The following is a 16739-nucleotide window of genomic DNA, read 5'->3' on the forward strand; positions in this document are numbered from 1 at the left end:
TGATCACGGTAGCTTAGTGTCCACCGAGGAGAGTGTAACTCAGGCAAGGCTAGATACACTAGCACTGATTATTGAGGAGGGTAGTGATACTGACACTTCATCAAATAAATCCTTCTTCATGATGGGTAGTCAACAACCAGGATGTTTCACCTATGAAGGACCAATTCCAGGAGGAAGCACCTCCCTAAATCCTTCGAACGATTCCAAGTTCATTGTAATCTTCTTAGAAGGAGCAAACTCGAGGGGAGCCCTAGTTTATTCTGACTATCAAGGCGGCAAGTGTATTTGTATTGAAGAAAGGCCGGCTCAGAGATCGGAAATAATTCAAGCCTTGTTATTATAACAAGGGGTACGTGAGAGAACGACCTTATGCTCCTCAGGCTTAGCTAGCATCTCCTCAAATTTCACCGATGCCTAGGTATCAAGCAGACAACCTGCCAGGACCTATAGGTGTAGAAAGACCACAATCAGTGTTGGGGCAACAACCACCCCTACCACGATTATGACCAGTCGTCATTAGATACACACAAACAGTAACCAAACTAGAAGAGAAGGCTTTGGTACCTATGCATGCATATTACGAAGATCCCAATGGATATGCTAAAAATCCTGTCTATTATCCACCGGAAGAACCCTCAATGCCAAAACCTTGGAACATGATAGGAAGCGTTGGACCACCAACAGCTGCACAGGCAGCAGGAGAAGGAAGATATAGCTTGGATGAACGGACATTGTTGTTCATAGCCAACGGAGGCATGGGCGGGCAGAGACATACATACCAACAAAGAGGAGCTCAAGGAGCACCTCAATAGCCTAAGGGACCCTGCTACAAGTGTGGTGGAGACCATTGGCTAAGAGACTGTCCTCATGATGAAATCATTAGAGTCAACGCATATTGCACCGAGTGTGGAGTTACTCATTTGATTCTTGATTGCCCTAAGAACCCAAGAAAAGGAGCAAAAGCTACCTTGAACATGCTGGAAGCAGTACCTTCCAGTGGAGGGTCAAAAAACGAGACAATAATACCTATTCAGGCAGTGACACGGGCCCAAGCTCAAAGAATAACAAACGAACCCATAATTGAAGAGCCAAAAACCGATGTCCCAAGTTCAGAAGTGAAGAATCAGAGAAGCACTTGGAAAGCTAGAAAGGCGCGTATGAAAGCAAGGAGAGAACAAGAGCAAACGAATCTATCCGAGGAGTTAAAACACACAAAGGATAGATTAGAGCGGTTAGAGGATCTAGCTAGCCTAAGCTCACACATTGCGACAACCATAGCACCCAAGGAAGTAGCAGAACCCAAAAGTGTAGGATCAGGAGGATCTGTGTTGGCAAAAAAGGTAAATGAGCAGTTAGACACACTTTTGAAATCTTACAAAGCCAGGCTAAAAAACAACCAAACCCAAGAGCAAAGATGGATTACTTATCCATATGCTGAAATAGAAAAACAGAGGTTGGAAATGTGTAGAAAGATGATTGAAACAATTCAATCCTTGATAGAAAACCCGCTTGGTAAACCTGCAAGTTGTCATGAAGTAACAGCTCCAACCCCTATCAAACCAACTTTAGTGAAACAAGTAGGCCAAATACAACAGATGAGGCAAGTGATGGATTCCAGCCTAAAACATTGGTAGAAATGGGTAGGGATTGTAACGGTCTAGATGACCTATGGAAGCAAATCAGTGATGCAAACAAATCTAAGACGCTGAGTTACCACATGAATAGCACGAGAAAAGAGAAAAATGAGATCTTACCTCCTATTGAAGAATTTGAGGCAAGATCACAAATGAACTTTGATATGCATTCACAAGGGGGAGACCAGGGATCAATTAGTTCGGGGCACAGCCAACCAGACTCGTTGAAAGCTCTACCCTCTTACCTAGGAGAGTATGAAGACAAGTCTGAGGTGAGAGCAATCCCATCTCAAAGACTTTCTTCTAACAGAGTGATGGATTCACAAGGGTTGATTGAGTTATTTTTCACCCTGGTGGCATGCACAATCACATTATCCGAACTCCTAAGGCTACGACCAAACATGTGGACCACGGTAGGCAAATGCCTAGAAAAATTTGGAGTAAAAGACCCCACCTCGAAGCTTCAAGAAGGGATCAGAGAATTGGACAAGCCTCAACTAAACACAAGGCCAGTACCTTTAAACAAGGTTGGAGAATATTGCGAGGGAGAAGATGGAAACACCACGCTACCATTAGAATTCCAAGGAGTAGTTTCCAAAGCTATTCTAGACAGTGGAGCAGGAGTCGCTATTGCCACTAAGGAAATCTGGAAAAAATGGGGAAAACCGGCTTTGAGAGCTACCAGAATGAAATTGCAACTGGCAGATGGGTTCATGGAAAAGCCTCTAGGGCTCTTAGAAAAACTAATTGTCACTTTGTGTGGAATCGAGTATGAGCATACATTTGCAATAGTTGATTTCAACAAAAAGAACAATTACGAGATCATCTTTGGAAGACCATTCATGAGACAATTAAAGATGGTCCAGGATTGGGATTACGACCACATATACCTCTGACATGGCGAGACTACAACCCAAATACACCTGAAAGACCATAGTTACAAAGATGTGACCTAGACACCAGTGGAGGAGTTTGATTCAGCTACATTGGCAGGGTCCGAACTCCCAGCATGGTTAGGGCAACAAAAAGAGCTATGGATGTACGAAGCTTCACATTGTGGGAGCTTAACACTAGAATGGTAACAGGACACTTTTATGTCCTTGGACACTTTTGTGTCCTGTTAAGTGGCCATTTTTCTTGAATTATTTGAAGAGTATGAAAATGAATTTTTGGGTGCTATATATCCACAAAGTTTCCTTATGAGCTGAAAAAAACTTAGCATTTTATTTTTAGTATCTATCTCACCATTAACCTTACTCTTGCACAATATTTTTGAACCTAAACTGTGTGAAAAAACGGGTCCTATTTTTGGCTTTTTTTTCTCAATTTTTGGCAGCTATACCACTCTAAAATTCATGTTTGTGAGGTTTAGATGGCTACAGGTTAGGCCTTCATAGTTCTCAACATGTTTTGATGCTTGTAGGGAGAGCTAAGTGTTAAAATTGAAAGTTATGACCAATTTACAAGAATTGCATAATCTGTTTTTTGGCCAAAATTAGCACTTTTATTATTTTTTTGGTGGCTTTCTTGATATCCAAATTCAAAGTGTAATGTATAACATAAAGCTAATCTTCCTTGAGTTTTGGGGGACCTAATATGCTATATAGCATAGTATATGATGATGGTTGAGTTATTTGATTACTGAAGAATACGATACATTTTAGAGTAGCAAGTATAACTTTCTCAATATTGCTAGTTTCTTACGCCAATTGTGTGTATTTTGTAGGTAGTAACCATATCTAATCATAGACTACAAACTTGGCTAGATATTGAGTAGTTTCTATGGGTTCCTAGAGGTCATAATGCTAAACCGAGTTTTTTCATGTTTGTTGTATTTAGCACTTTATCATTGTCCCCAAGGTTCCAATTGTAAGAGATCCGTTATCCTTTTGACATGCTCCATGGCTCCTTTTGAATCCAAAGGCCCAAAGGAAACTAAGAAAACATGTATATAGTATCTGTATGGAGCGTGACTATGGAAACTTTGATGATAGGTCCGCAGAATGGCAAAAATGCAACTTTCTTGTACCTTTTTTTTTTTCAAAAAAAAAAGTAGTGAGGTAAAAGCAACCAAATGTTTTGATCACCAACCCATTGAAGTTAACGGGGCATTTTATCTCATGTCCTACAAAAATCCCCACTCTTATTTATATGCAATCAACCGTAAGAAATTGCTGTTTTGGGCAAAATGCACTTGTCCATCAACTTTGGAAGCTAGCAGTGACCAAGGGATGAGAAAAATTACAAGTTTCTCAAATTTTCCATATGTAGTAGCTATTGAAATATAAGCTCATGAAAGGATTTTTCAAAATGAGTGGATCTACTATGGTTTTGGAATTTTTTTCCAAAACCTTGAAAGGACACTATTATGTCCTGTTAGGTTACCATTCTAGTGTTAAAAAGAGAGGAATGCGTCTTAGAAAAAGTGATTGAGGATAAGGATCATATTCTGGAACCTTTTCCTGAAGATGCCTTGGAACCTCTAGAATGGGAACACATACTAGCAACATTGGATGTCTGTACCATTACAGATAGTCCAACGACAAAATTTTGCGATAAGGATGGCTATGATGTGCTACCCTATTATATGGTAAGACTTATACGAGGAGGAGATGAGATTGTAGAACCACCAGAATAAGAAGAGTTTTATAACTCCTCTGAGCATCTGGAGATGAATAACGATGCAGATAACGAGTGTTCAGACAACTCAAGCGAGCGTGGGGAGAAAACAGAGAATATCAAGTTTTATGATTTTGCCAATCAGCACCCTAGATGCCAGGAATGCTATAGGAAAAAATGAGCAAAAAACAAAATGAGAGAGAACCTGATGCCCAGAATAAAAGATAAAACTCACTATCTAATGCTTGTCAAAGCAAAGGATTGTGTAAAAGACCAAATATCAGGAAGATTCTCAAAAATTCGAAGGGAAAGAACGCAAGAGGAAATAAAACAAGTACGGAAAGCTAAAACAGAAACAAAATCACAAAAATCTCAAAAATCAAAAGAGGAAAAAACAAAAGACCCAGAGTGGACCAAATTGGAGCGTAAAAGAAATACCAAGAACTAAAACGGTCATTACGAGAGGTATGGACTACTGAGGGAGAAAGTGATGGTAAGGAGGAGTTAGAAAAAGGAAACATGAATGTACCATCACACTATAGAAAATTCACCATCCAGGACAGAAAAATCATAATGACACCATGTTGAGCCAGCAGAGGAAGTGTTGAGCCAGCAGAGGATCACACCCACATTTTTTGCTCACACCCATCATTTTGTAACCATTGATTGTAATAAATGTCTTTCCGACATTAATTTTGATTTGAGCCATTCATTAAGTAACGGGACTCGATTGAGTTTCCAGCTTGTAATCCCGAAGTAATTTCACCTGTTGATGTAAATAATTAGAGATGTTCTCACCTCCAAGGCTGAGGTATATAAGCCAAAGTTTTGTAACCTAAAGGAGATTCAATTATTAATCAAAGTGAGTTTTTGAGCGCCGTGACTGTGTCTGAGAGAGAGAGAGAGAGAGAGAGAGAGAGAGAGTCTTATCTTCTTGCTACGCGAGCTACGGGGCCGCCATTGGAGAAGCGACACCGCCATTGTGTTAGCAACGGTGAGAGCTACGCACAGATACCAAGAGTGCGCGCTATCGGCTTCTATGTGTGGTAAGTTCCTACGAGCTTTGCTGTGAGTTTTCTTCCAACTCGTCTGTCGGAATAGAGTGTGCAGCATATCTATAGAACCACGATGAGTAGAGCTACACATTAGTACCATCGGGGTCAAGTTTCGGTCACCTGTATTTTTCGGCCTGTCTTCATACGCGTTTGCCGCACGGAGTGGTTATAGGTTGATTTTGCAGTTCAAGTCTTTAGGGTGTTGTTCTTACCTAGTGTATAGACTTCCCCTTGAGTTTGAGATCGATTTAATGATTCTAGATCCTGTTTCGTATAGCGTTCGTTCGTAGTACGGATTTCAGTCACTTGCGTATTTTAGAACTTAGATTTGATTTCCTTAGTAGTGATTGTCATTAGAAGGTCGAGTAGGTGATTTGACACCCACCTAGTTGTTTCCATGCGCCTGCGGGTCAAGCTCCGTCCTCGTCTGACAAATTCTGTTGTTGGTTGAGTTCTCGCTATTTAGCTTCCGCTAGCGGCGTAATCGCCTTAACATTTGGCGCCGCTGCCGGGGACGAGAGCCCTAAGTAGGTGACCTTAGACTAATCCTACGAGGTGAGTCGTATAAACTACTTTGTATACTTTAGTTAGAAAAGATCTAGGAGTGGTGGACTCCGAAGGTCTCGAGAGATACTAAGAAGTGGGGTATTCCTGGGTCTTCCGTGTTGACAGTATTTTTAGTTTAGTTTAGATTAGATTGTTTTTGATGGTGTTTAAGTGGTTGTTGACATAAAAAGCATTTGCTACTCCTTGTGTGGTAGTAAATCTCTTTATATTTTCAATTGCAAAAAATCCATTTTATGATTAGAAGTAGCTTAGGTAGGGCGTGATTTGATTCTGATCCAGAGCTATCAATTGGTGTTCTATTTTCTTGATGTGTTTGATTGCATGTTAGATCACTGAAAAAGTCGCTTTGGTAGTGAAATATGCAATAAACAAAGTTCAGAAAAATTTTCTGTGTAACTGATTATTGCTGAGCACTTAAAAGAGCTATTGGAAGAGTTCTGTGCTGAAAAACTGGAAATCTGCAATTTTAGACATCATACGCGTATGATGTCTTAGGACCTAAACAGAGACCAAAACAGAAATTTTGACTTTACCAGAGTGTTCAAAAAGGGGGTTATACCCTAATTTCAACTTAAAACAAGGGCTTTAACACTCTCAGAAACCCAAAAGACCAAGTCAGAGAGCAAAAAAAACGCAAAGAACAAGAAATTTTGATTCAGATCTTGTTTTTACATTCAAACCTGACAAAAACACTTGAAACTCAATTATAAACATTAGAGAAGGCTTAAAACCAAAAATAGTCAAAATCTGGGACAAAAGACATCATACGCGTATAATGTCTTTTGGCACTTCCACTGCTTATTTTTGAAATCTGACCTGACAAGATTGTTACAAACACTGTAGAAAGCATAAATATCAAGTTTGGACCCAAATTGATGAAAAAGACATCATACGCGTATGATGTCTTTGACCTAATTTTGGACATATTTTGATACTTTGCCAACACAGATCCATTGTAATAGCTATCTAGAGGCTATATTTCAAGTTTCATCCCATTTGGATAACAATTGACCCAAAAACAAGTCAAAAGCAGAAAAGTGCCAAGAAAAGCCTGAACTAGCCATAACTTGCTCAAACAGAGTTCAAACTAAATTTTGTGAGTGGAAAGAGCATAAAGGGGCCACTGAGAGTGAGCATAACCAAAATAGTCAAAATCTGTGAAAAAAGACATCATACGCGTATAATGTCTTTTTCAGCATAACTGTGACAAAATTCTCACTTGATGAAACAGAAGATGTCCAACTGACAAGATTAAACAATTGACCAAGTATCAATCAGCTTGGATCAATTCTGACCACAAAAACTTAGGGAAAACAAATTACCGAGACGAAAAAGTTACAGTCCTTTAGGGGAATTGATGAATTTGAGATCGGGCAGGAATCTCCGGAATAATCAACCAAAACAAGGGGAACCAGCAAGTGTCATATCAACCGAGGGAAGTGTAAACCAAAGTTGAGTGCAACCATTAGAGCCGATCTTTGAAGGAAGTGTTTCTGATACTTCTTCGGAGAGGTCTTACGAGATTTTCACCGAACACTCGAACAGGAACAACAGAGAAAATATGGCAGCAGGATCATCAAACCCTTCCGCCACAATGAAGCTATTGTTCATAAAATATCAGTACGACAATGAGCAAGTTGCAAAGATCTACAAAGATGGAATGGACCGCTATTGTGTAAAGATAGAAGAAAGACCTAGTGAGTTCAAGGACTTAGTGCCTGTGAGCTATAGTGGAGATAGATATCTAGATGACGAGGGTACCATGTACTTGGTAGTCCTAAACCCTAACATTGTGGACAAGTGGGGATTGATGGGCACCAAAGCCAAAATAGATGAAGAACTCGAGGAGAAAGCACCAATAATGAACTTCCCTAATGCGAGGTTAAGAAGAGAGAATGAAACTACAAGGATCAACACTGATAACATCTATGTGGGGCTATACAAATATAATAATGGGGAGCAAGATCTCTATTATAATGTGAAGAACCCTACACCGGAGAGTTGACAGACAAAAAAAGACTCTATGTCTTTACCTACACAGAGGGATCGGAAGTGAAAATTGCCGCTTACGATAAGTATGGCAGGCAATACTCAACAATGGGCAAGAAAGAATTAGAAGGATATACATACTTTGGGGGACCACTACATCAGTATTATGTTACTTCTAGCTCACATAGACCAGCACCAACAACTGGAGTGCAAAACTCAATGACAACAGGAGGACAAAGAACTCAGGTTGCTGACTCTTTCAGTCAACCTTGGGACTCGAAGCTCGGACCAATGGGATCATTACATTCCAGAGAGTCAATGGAGACGAATCGAGGTAGTGCAGTTCCAATCCCCACCTATACCACTCCAGGTCCAAGGTTTGAAGCGGAACCATCACATTTACCTCCTAGTAGTAGATTCAGGGCGGGGGAACCGACAAGGGTAACCCATGAAGTCCATGATGCTAGAGAAAGCTTTAGCCGAGACACAGGAGCAATGAGATTGGTAGCAGACCATAGACGTATGAGACCATCTCAAGTAGCCAAGTGTATGCCAAAGAAGTATGGTGGTTCAGGAGATCCGTATGCACATGTGTCACTCTTTAAGCAAGTCTTAAGAGCTGAGCAGATAACAGATTTCCATACACAATACGAGGGATTTGGTCTTACTCTAGAAGGTACTGCATTGACATGGTTTCAACCAATGAACATAGGGGGATTCCATGACATTGACCATTTGCTAAGAGAGTTTGCTGAGGAATTCTCAAAACGAGGGATTAAGCACAATACGGTCTCACAAATATATGCTTTTAAACAGAGAGAACACGAAAAAGTGAAGGAAGCTTCACTTCGCTTCAAACAATACATTGAGAGATGTCCAGTACGTGAACGACCACAAGATGACAGACTATCTGTTCTCTTTATTGAGGGATTGAGGAACGACACTCTCAAGAAGGACTTGCACTTGAAAGCTTGTACAAGTTTCGAGCAAGTAACGAGAGAGGCATTGTACTTAGTGGATAACTGTACGGTTTATGGAGAGGTGTCAGCGGATACAGATTTTGCATCCAGTAGCTCCTCCTCCGTAGCGAGCGAGACTACCACTAAAAAGAATGTTCAAACAACAACCATGCCAAATGTAGAGCAAATGATAGAAGATGCTCTAAAAAGGATGGCACCATACCAAAAACCATTGCCAAAACCACTGAAATGGTGTGCTATTGAACAAAAATGGACAAATCATCCAACAGAGGAGTGTTATTACAACAAAGGGTATGTAAGGGAGCGCCAGTATGCACCTCCTGCTCAATTAGCACCACCTCAGATACATCCAGTACCTCGATACCCAACGGGAAGTGTACCAGGACCTATGGGGATAGAAAGACTGCAACCGGTATTGGGACAACAACCACCTTTACTAGGAGCAAGACCAGTGGGCATTAGATATGCACCAACCTTAGAGAATCAGGAAGAACAAGCCTTAGTGCCTGTTCAAGCCTATTATGAAGAATCTGGTGCACACATGTCTCCAACTATGTATTACCCACCAGAAGAACCCAAACAACCAGAACCATGGGGCATGATGGGGAATGTTGGAACACCAACAGTTACAAGTGCTTCTGATGAAGAGAGATACAATATGGACGCAAGAACCTTGATGTTCATAGCTCATGGAGGGATAGCAGGACAGAGACCATCCTATCCACAAAGGACGAATCAAGCGGGACCAAGACCAGCACTAGGACCCTGTTACAAGTGTGGAGGTGACCATCTGATGAATGTTTGCCCACATACGGAAATCATTAGAATTAACGCTTATTGCACTGAGTGTGGGGTTACTCACTTCATTGAGGATTGTTCAAAGAATCCAAACAAAGTGCAAAAGACGACATTGAATATGTTAGAAACTATTCCTACCAGCAGTGGGTCTGAAAATGAAACTCTGATACCAACGCAAGTTGTTACTAGAGCTCAAGCTAAGAAAACCACTAGAGAACCTGAGAATGGAAAGTTAGCGACTGAAGTGGTTAGTCAAGGACCGCGGAGTCAGAAAAACACATGGAAAGCTAGAAAAGCACGCATGAAGTTGAGAAAAGAACGTGAAGACGCTATTCTAGCTGAGGAACTAAAGCAAACTAAAGCTAGATTAGAAAAACTTGAGAGTCAAAACGGGAAACGAGAGATGAGCCCGGAAAGAACGAAACAAAAGAGTATCAAAGAAACAACGAGCTTAAGCTCAGGGGGATCAGTGCTAGTCGACAAAGTACACGAACCATTGGACGCACTGATGAGAGCTTACGAAGCTAGGTTAAAGAACAACCAAACACAAGAACAGAGGTGGATGACATACCCAAACGCGGAATTGGAAAAGCAGAGACTTGAAATGTGCCAGAGAATGATCGAGACTGCACAAGCCTTATTAGAACCACCAAAAGAAACAATGAATTGTGGAAAGGAAAACCCAATTCAGCAAGAGACTATCGTTTCACGGGTAGCTGAAAAGACTCCCAGTGCACAAAAGCCTGAAAATACACAAAAGGATGACCGCATAGTATTGAACACAACCGATCAGGAGATAGAGAGTTTTCATCCAGTCATACAGAGGATTTACGGAAAAGATGAGGATTACAATGAATTTTGGAAACAAGTGAGAGAGGCAAACTTTGCAAACGAGCTAAGTTGCCAAGCTAATCAGACAAATTGGGAAAAGGACATCAGGAATCCTCCCATAGTGGAATTTGAGGCAGGATCTCAAGTGGACTTGGATCTGCAATCTTACTGGGGAGATGGGGGCTCTGTTAGAACAATGGAGAGCAAACCTCATTCACTGAAAACCTTACCTTCATACTTAGGAGAGTATGAAGCAAAATCCGAGATTAGAGCACTTCCCTCACGAAAAATCTCATCAGAAAAAGTCATGGACTCGCAAGGATTGATAGAGATTTTGTCAACACCAGTGACATGCACTATCACTCTAGCTGAGCTTTTGAGGCTAAGACCACATATGTGGACCACTGTAGGAAAATGCTTGGAGAAATTCGGGATAAAAGATCCAACATCGAGATTGCAAGAGAGCATAGAGGAGCTGAGCAAGCCACAAAAGAACGCTAAGCCTGTACCCTTAAACAAGGTCGGAGAGTATTGCGAAGGTGAAGAGGGGAATACAACCTTACCAGTTGAATTCCAAGGAGTGAAGACGATGGCAATACTAGACAGCGGAGCAGGGGTAGCCATTGCTACAAAAGAAATCTGGAAAAAATGGGGGAAACCAGCAATAAGGAAGACTAGGTTGAAACTCCAATTAGCAGATGGACACATGGAGAAACCTATGGGGTTATTAGAGAAAGTTGTAGTGACTTCTTGCGGCATTGAATACGAACATACTTTTGCTATTGTCGATTTTGCCAAGGAGAATAACTATGATATCATATTGGGAAGACCATTCATGAGACAGTTGAAAATGGTCCAAGATTGGGGCTACGATCACATATACTGAGAAATATGGAAACCACTACACGTGTGAACCTGAAAGACCATAGCTACAAAGATGTGAACCGAACACCGGTAGAGGAGTTTGATTCAGCTACTTTGGCGGGATCCGAATTTCCAGCTTGGTTAGGTAAACCCAAGGAGTTATGGATGTGTGGAGCTTCGAAATGTGGAAGTCTGAAACGAGAAGAATGTGTTTTAGAAAGGGCTATCGAAGACGAAACTTATGTAGGAGAACCCTTTCCAGAGGACACGTTTGAACCATTAGAATGGACACACATTCTAGCAACCCTAGATGTTTGTGCAATTCCGGATGGTCCCACAACGAAATTTTGCGACAAGGACGGGTACGACGTGGTTCCGTATTTCATGTTGAGAACTGTACTCGAAAAAGAAACTGAAAAGAACGATACACTGGAAAAGGAAGATGAAGAAGAGGTGTTTCACGACATTCCCAATCATCCAGAGTGGGGAAATGAAGCAGACAACGAGTCAACGGACAATTCAAGCGGAAACGAAGAAACTATAACGGATGTCCGATTTTATGATTTTCCGAACCAAACTAAACAACGCCAGAAACACTATAGAGCAAAGAAAAAAACAAAAGGGGTTAGAACCAATCCGATGCCTAGAATAAGAGGAAAAAATCAATTCCTAATGCTAGTAAAGGCTGAAGATTGTGTTAAGGATAAGATTTCTGGAAGAATGAGAGGCAGTGATCAAAAGAGCTTACGAAAAGACAAAAGAGGCTCAAGAAATCAAGTTCAAAAGAATGGAACGAAAACTGAAACAGAAAAATCAGAAAAGAACAAGCGCAACAGAGAATACACGGAGTCCAAGTTAGAACGTAGAAACAAGTACAGAGAGCTCAAGAAAACTCTGAAGGAAGTTTGGACGACAGAAATTGAGAGTGGAGAGGACGAAAACGTCAAAATCAAGGAAAACATGGATGTTCCCTCTCACTATAGGAAATTCACAATAGAGGATAGGAAGGTGATATTAACCCCACCTATTCGAGAGAGGAAGGAGAACGAATCTTATGACGGACCGGAGGATGCAAAAAAAGTTGATTTAGCAGCTCCAGGTGAGCCACCTAGACCGGTGTACATAGCCACAGATTTGTCTCCAGGCGAGGAAGAGAGACTTTTGAGTCTTCTCAGAGAGTATAGGGATGTGTTTGCATGGTCTTATAAGGACTTAAAGGGAGTTGACCCATCGATATGCCAACACTCAATCCCACTGAAACAAGACGCAAAGCCTAGCAGACAGAGACCATACACATATAATGATACTTTTGCTAAGCGAATCAAGGAAGAGATAGATAAGCTAATGGAAGCTGAATTCATATACGAGATTGAACACACCGATTGGGTATCTCCGATTGTGGTAGTACCTAAGAAGAACGGAAAACTCCGAGTGTGTGTCAACTTAAAGAAAGTGAATGCTGCAACAATCAGGGACAATTATCCCCTGCCGATAACTGATCATATTCTAGAGCGTGTATCAGGGAAAACAGCATACTCCTTTCTTGATGGTTTTTCAGGATATAACCAGCTAGCCATAGCACCAGAAGATCAACATAAAACAGCTTTTGCAATGGAGTGGGGAATTTATGCTTATCGGGTTATGCCTTTTGGTCTAACCAATGCTCCCGCAACCTTCCAGAGGCTGATGACGCATAGCACCAGAAGATCAACATAAAACAGCTTTTGCAACGGAGTGGGGAATTTATGCTTATCGGGTTATGCCTTTTGGTCTAACCAATGCTCCCGCAACCTTCCAGAGGCTGATGACGCATGCTTTCAAAGCATACTTAAGGCTGTTTCTAGAAATCTACATGGATGAATTATGTGTACATTCTCTACTGAGAGATGAGCATCTAGAACACCTAAGAAAAGTATTTGAGAAATGTAGGACATATCGCATTTGTCTCAATCCTGAGAAATGTGTGTTTATGGTCCGACAGGGCAGAATTCTGGGACATATTGTCTCACAAAACGGAATATCCACGGATTTAGAGAAGATAAAAGTTATAGTGGATATGCCTAGACCAACCAATGCGAAACAAGTACAGAGCTTTATGGGACATTGCGGATATTATAGACGATTCATTTACATGTACGCTATAATAGGCCAACCACTTTACAGGCTAATAGTGAACTTTGAATGGACAAAGGAGTGTGAGGAATCATTCAAGAAATTGAAAGAGGCACTCATTACTGCTCCAGTCTTGAAATCACCAGATTGGGAGAAGATATTCCATGTGCACATAGATGCTTCGGCATATGCAATAGGATGCATTCTGGCTCAGCCAGAAGAAGGAAACATGGATTTTCCTATCTGTTACGCCAGTCGACAGCTCAACCATGCATAGAAGAATTACACCACAACAGAGCGAGAAGGATTAGGAATGATCTATGCTGTGAAGAAATTTCGGCATTATCTTCTAGCCAACAAGTTTGTGTTTTTTACGGATCACCAAGCCTTGCTCTACCTAGTGAATAAACCATGCAATACCGGGATAATAGTGAGATGGTTCATTATCTTAATGGAATTCGACTTCACGGTAGTAGTAAAGAAAGGAAAAACACATCTTAGAGCTGATCATCTTTTGCGATTGACGTATGGAGAAGACCCTATAGGAGTAGATGACGACATGCCAGACGCGTACTTGTTCAACATAGAAATGATACCTAAGTGGTCTCAAAATGTCGTTAACCTATTAACCTATGGAGGAGAGTTCGATAGAAGAGAATACAACCAGAAACATATTGCTATTCAGCAATTCAAGAATCTTCAATTGGTTGCAGGAAGGTTGTATCAATTGGGAAATGATCATATTTTACGACTATGCATCAATCCTGAGGAATATAATATATATCTGTGCGAAGCACATGTTCAGGAATGTGCATTTCATTGTTCAAGAAGGAACACATATAGGAATTTGTTACAATTGGGAGTCTATTGGCCAGGAATGAAGGAAAGCGTACATGAATATGTCACTGTATGTATTGTATGTTCATCAAAACCACCAGCAGAGTATTCGACATTATATCAGATAATGATCGCTCCAGAATGGAGTCAGTATATTGTTGAATATCTCACAAATAGAACTTTCCCAGAAGGAACGTCAAAAGCTCGTCAGAAATCTGTAGAGACAGAAGCTAGAGATTACGCTTTAATAGGAGATCAACTCTATAAGAGAGGTAAAGACAACCAGCTTAGGATTTGCGCATCAGAGTCTGAGTATGTGATAATCCTGGAGCAAGCTCATGGAGGAGTAGGTGGAGGCCATTTCTCAGGTGATAAGACAACAAAACTTGTCTTAGCCGCAGGAATATGGTGGCCAACATTACATATGGACGCTGAGGAATACGTTAAACGGTGTGATGACTGTCAGCGGACCAAAGTACCACTTAAAAGAGATGATATGCCGCTTAGACCAATGATGGGGGCAAGAGCTTTTGCAAAATGGGGGATTGATTATGTCGGACCCATTTCACCTCCTGCATATAAGACTCATGCACAATACATCGTTGTGGCTACAGACTATCTAACAAAGTGGGTCGAAGCAAAGGCAACTCAAAAAGCAGATGCCAGGACCACGGCACAATTTCTGTATGAATACGTCTTTGTACGATATGGATTGCCAATAGAAATTGTGAGTGATCGAGGCACACATTTCATAAATGAAGTGATAGAGATCCTTCTAGATGAATTCATGGTAATCCATAGGAAATCAGCCCCGTATCATCCACAAGCAAACGGACAAGCTGAAGCAACAAACAAAACCATATGCACGGTCCTTACGAAGATTGTATCTGAGTCGAGAACTGACTGGGACCAGAAGTTGCATTCAACATTATGGGCATATAGGGTAGCATATAAAACATCAATAGGAACGACCCCATATAACATGGTTTTTGGGCTAAATGCTATCTTACCAATAGAATTCTTGATTTCAACCTTAAGGGTGGCTAAGGATCTAGAGTGGACAGGGCACGAGCTCTTTGATAGAATAGATGACCTGGAAAAGCTAGATGAGCTTCGCCTAAAAGCAGTAGCTTCCATCTACGCTCAAAAAAGGCGACAAAAGGAATTTTTTGATAAGCATGTGCGGACTAAAGAGTTTAAAGTTGGGGACTATGTCCTAGTTTACACTCTGAAACAGCATGCTAAGAAGCTTAAAAAGCGAGGGATGGGACCTCTGGTGATTAAAGATCTATCACCAAGTGGAGCCGTCAAGCTTGCTACATTAGACGGAGAAGAAATGCCCAATTGGATTAGTGGATGCAGAGTGAAAAAGTATCTGTTGCCGCTAACACAAGACATGCTTCTCAAAATACATCAAGAAAAGCTGCGTGTCCAGAAAAAGAAAAAGATTGTGGAGGAAGCGCAAGCCGAGGCGAAGGAAAGAATGGAGAAAAGAAGACTACTGCGTCAGAAACAGCGCAATGAAGGAGCAATACGAATAAACGCAGTCAGTATAACAGAAATGGATAATGACAAAGAAGAACCCATCATTGAATGCAAAGTAGGAACCAACCAAATCAAAGCCAGAGCACTATTGGATTCAGGAGCTCAAGCTAACCTACTTTCACTCAGTTTGTATAGACAATTGACAAATGACACTAAAATACAAACTGCCAAGCAAGAGTTAAAGAGTTACTCTGAGAATTCAATCAAAACTGTCGGATGCACAGTTTTACATATACAGATTAACCAATATGTGTATCCTCATATGTTTTACGTGGTTGAAGACCAAGCTACACAACATCCATTATTGCTAGGACAACCATGGCAGAAGCAATACAATGCAATGATTGACTGGAGTTCTAAATCAGTGCTTATCAAATACGAAGGTGAAAGTCAATCAGTTAAGTTCACCAAAGGAGCAGAGCCAACTCCAAAGGAAGAATCCAAAGACAAAGGTAAACAACAACCAGAGAAAAAGAAGAAGCAATGGCAACCAAAAGTTTCTATACAACTGGATTACTCTTCGACGAGGAATTCTCAACAGTGGATAAGGAAGACAAGCAATAATATAACAGCTCAACCTTGGGAAAAAACGGAGTCAACGTTGGTATGGAGACCAAAAAAGGTGTGCCAGAAAACACAAATAGAGTCTTCAATACCAGACAACAGAGTGATCCCCGACAATCAAGGACAGTGAAACAGATCTGGATTCCAAAGAAGTTCATGACGGCACAAAGCTATAGCAAGCAAATTTGGATCCCAAAGATTTGTAAACAGGAACTCCCTTCAATACAATCAACGGAAACTCCTAGGTATTTCAAGGCGAGGAAATCAACACACATAACAAAGTAGGTTTGGGTCGCAAAGAGTTTGTGGCAAGCACAAGCAAAGCGGAAGCAGATTTGGATTGT

The 16739-nt window shown here is 41.0% G+C and overlaps 1 pseudogene; it reads left to right on the forward strand.

Moving 5' to 3' along the window:
- LOC147419951 (DEAD-box ATP-dependent RNA helicase 20-like) overlaps positions 1 to 16739 on the forward strand; it is a 237328-nt pseudogene that overhangs the window by 16578 nt on the left and 204011 nt on the right.

The sequence above is a fragment of the Adiantum capillus-veneris genome, chromosome 29, assembly GCF_014529385.1.
Source record: "Adiantum capillus-veneris isolate H3 chromosome 29, ASM1452938v2, whole genome shotgun sequence".
Lineage (NCBI taxonomy): Eukaryota > Viridiplantae > Streptophyta > Polypodiopsida > Polypodiales > Pteridaceae > Adiantum > Adiantum capillus-veneris.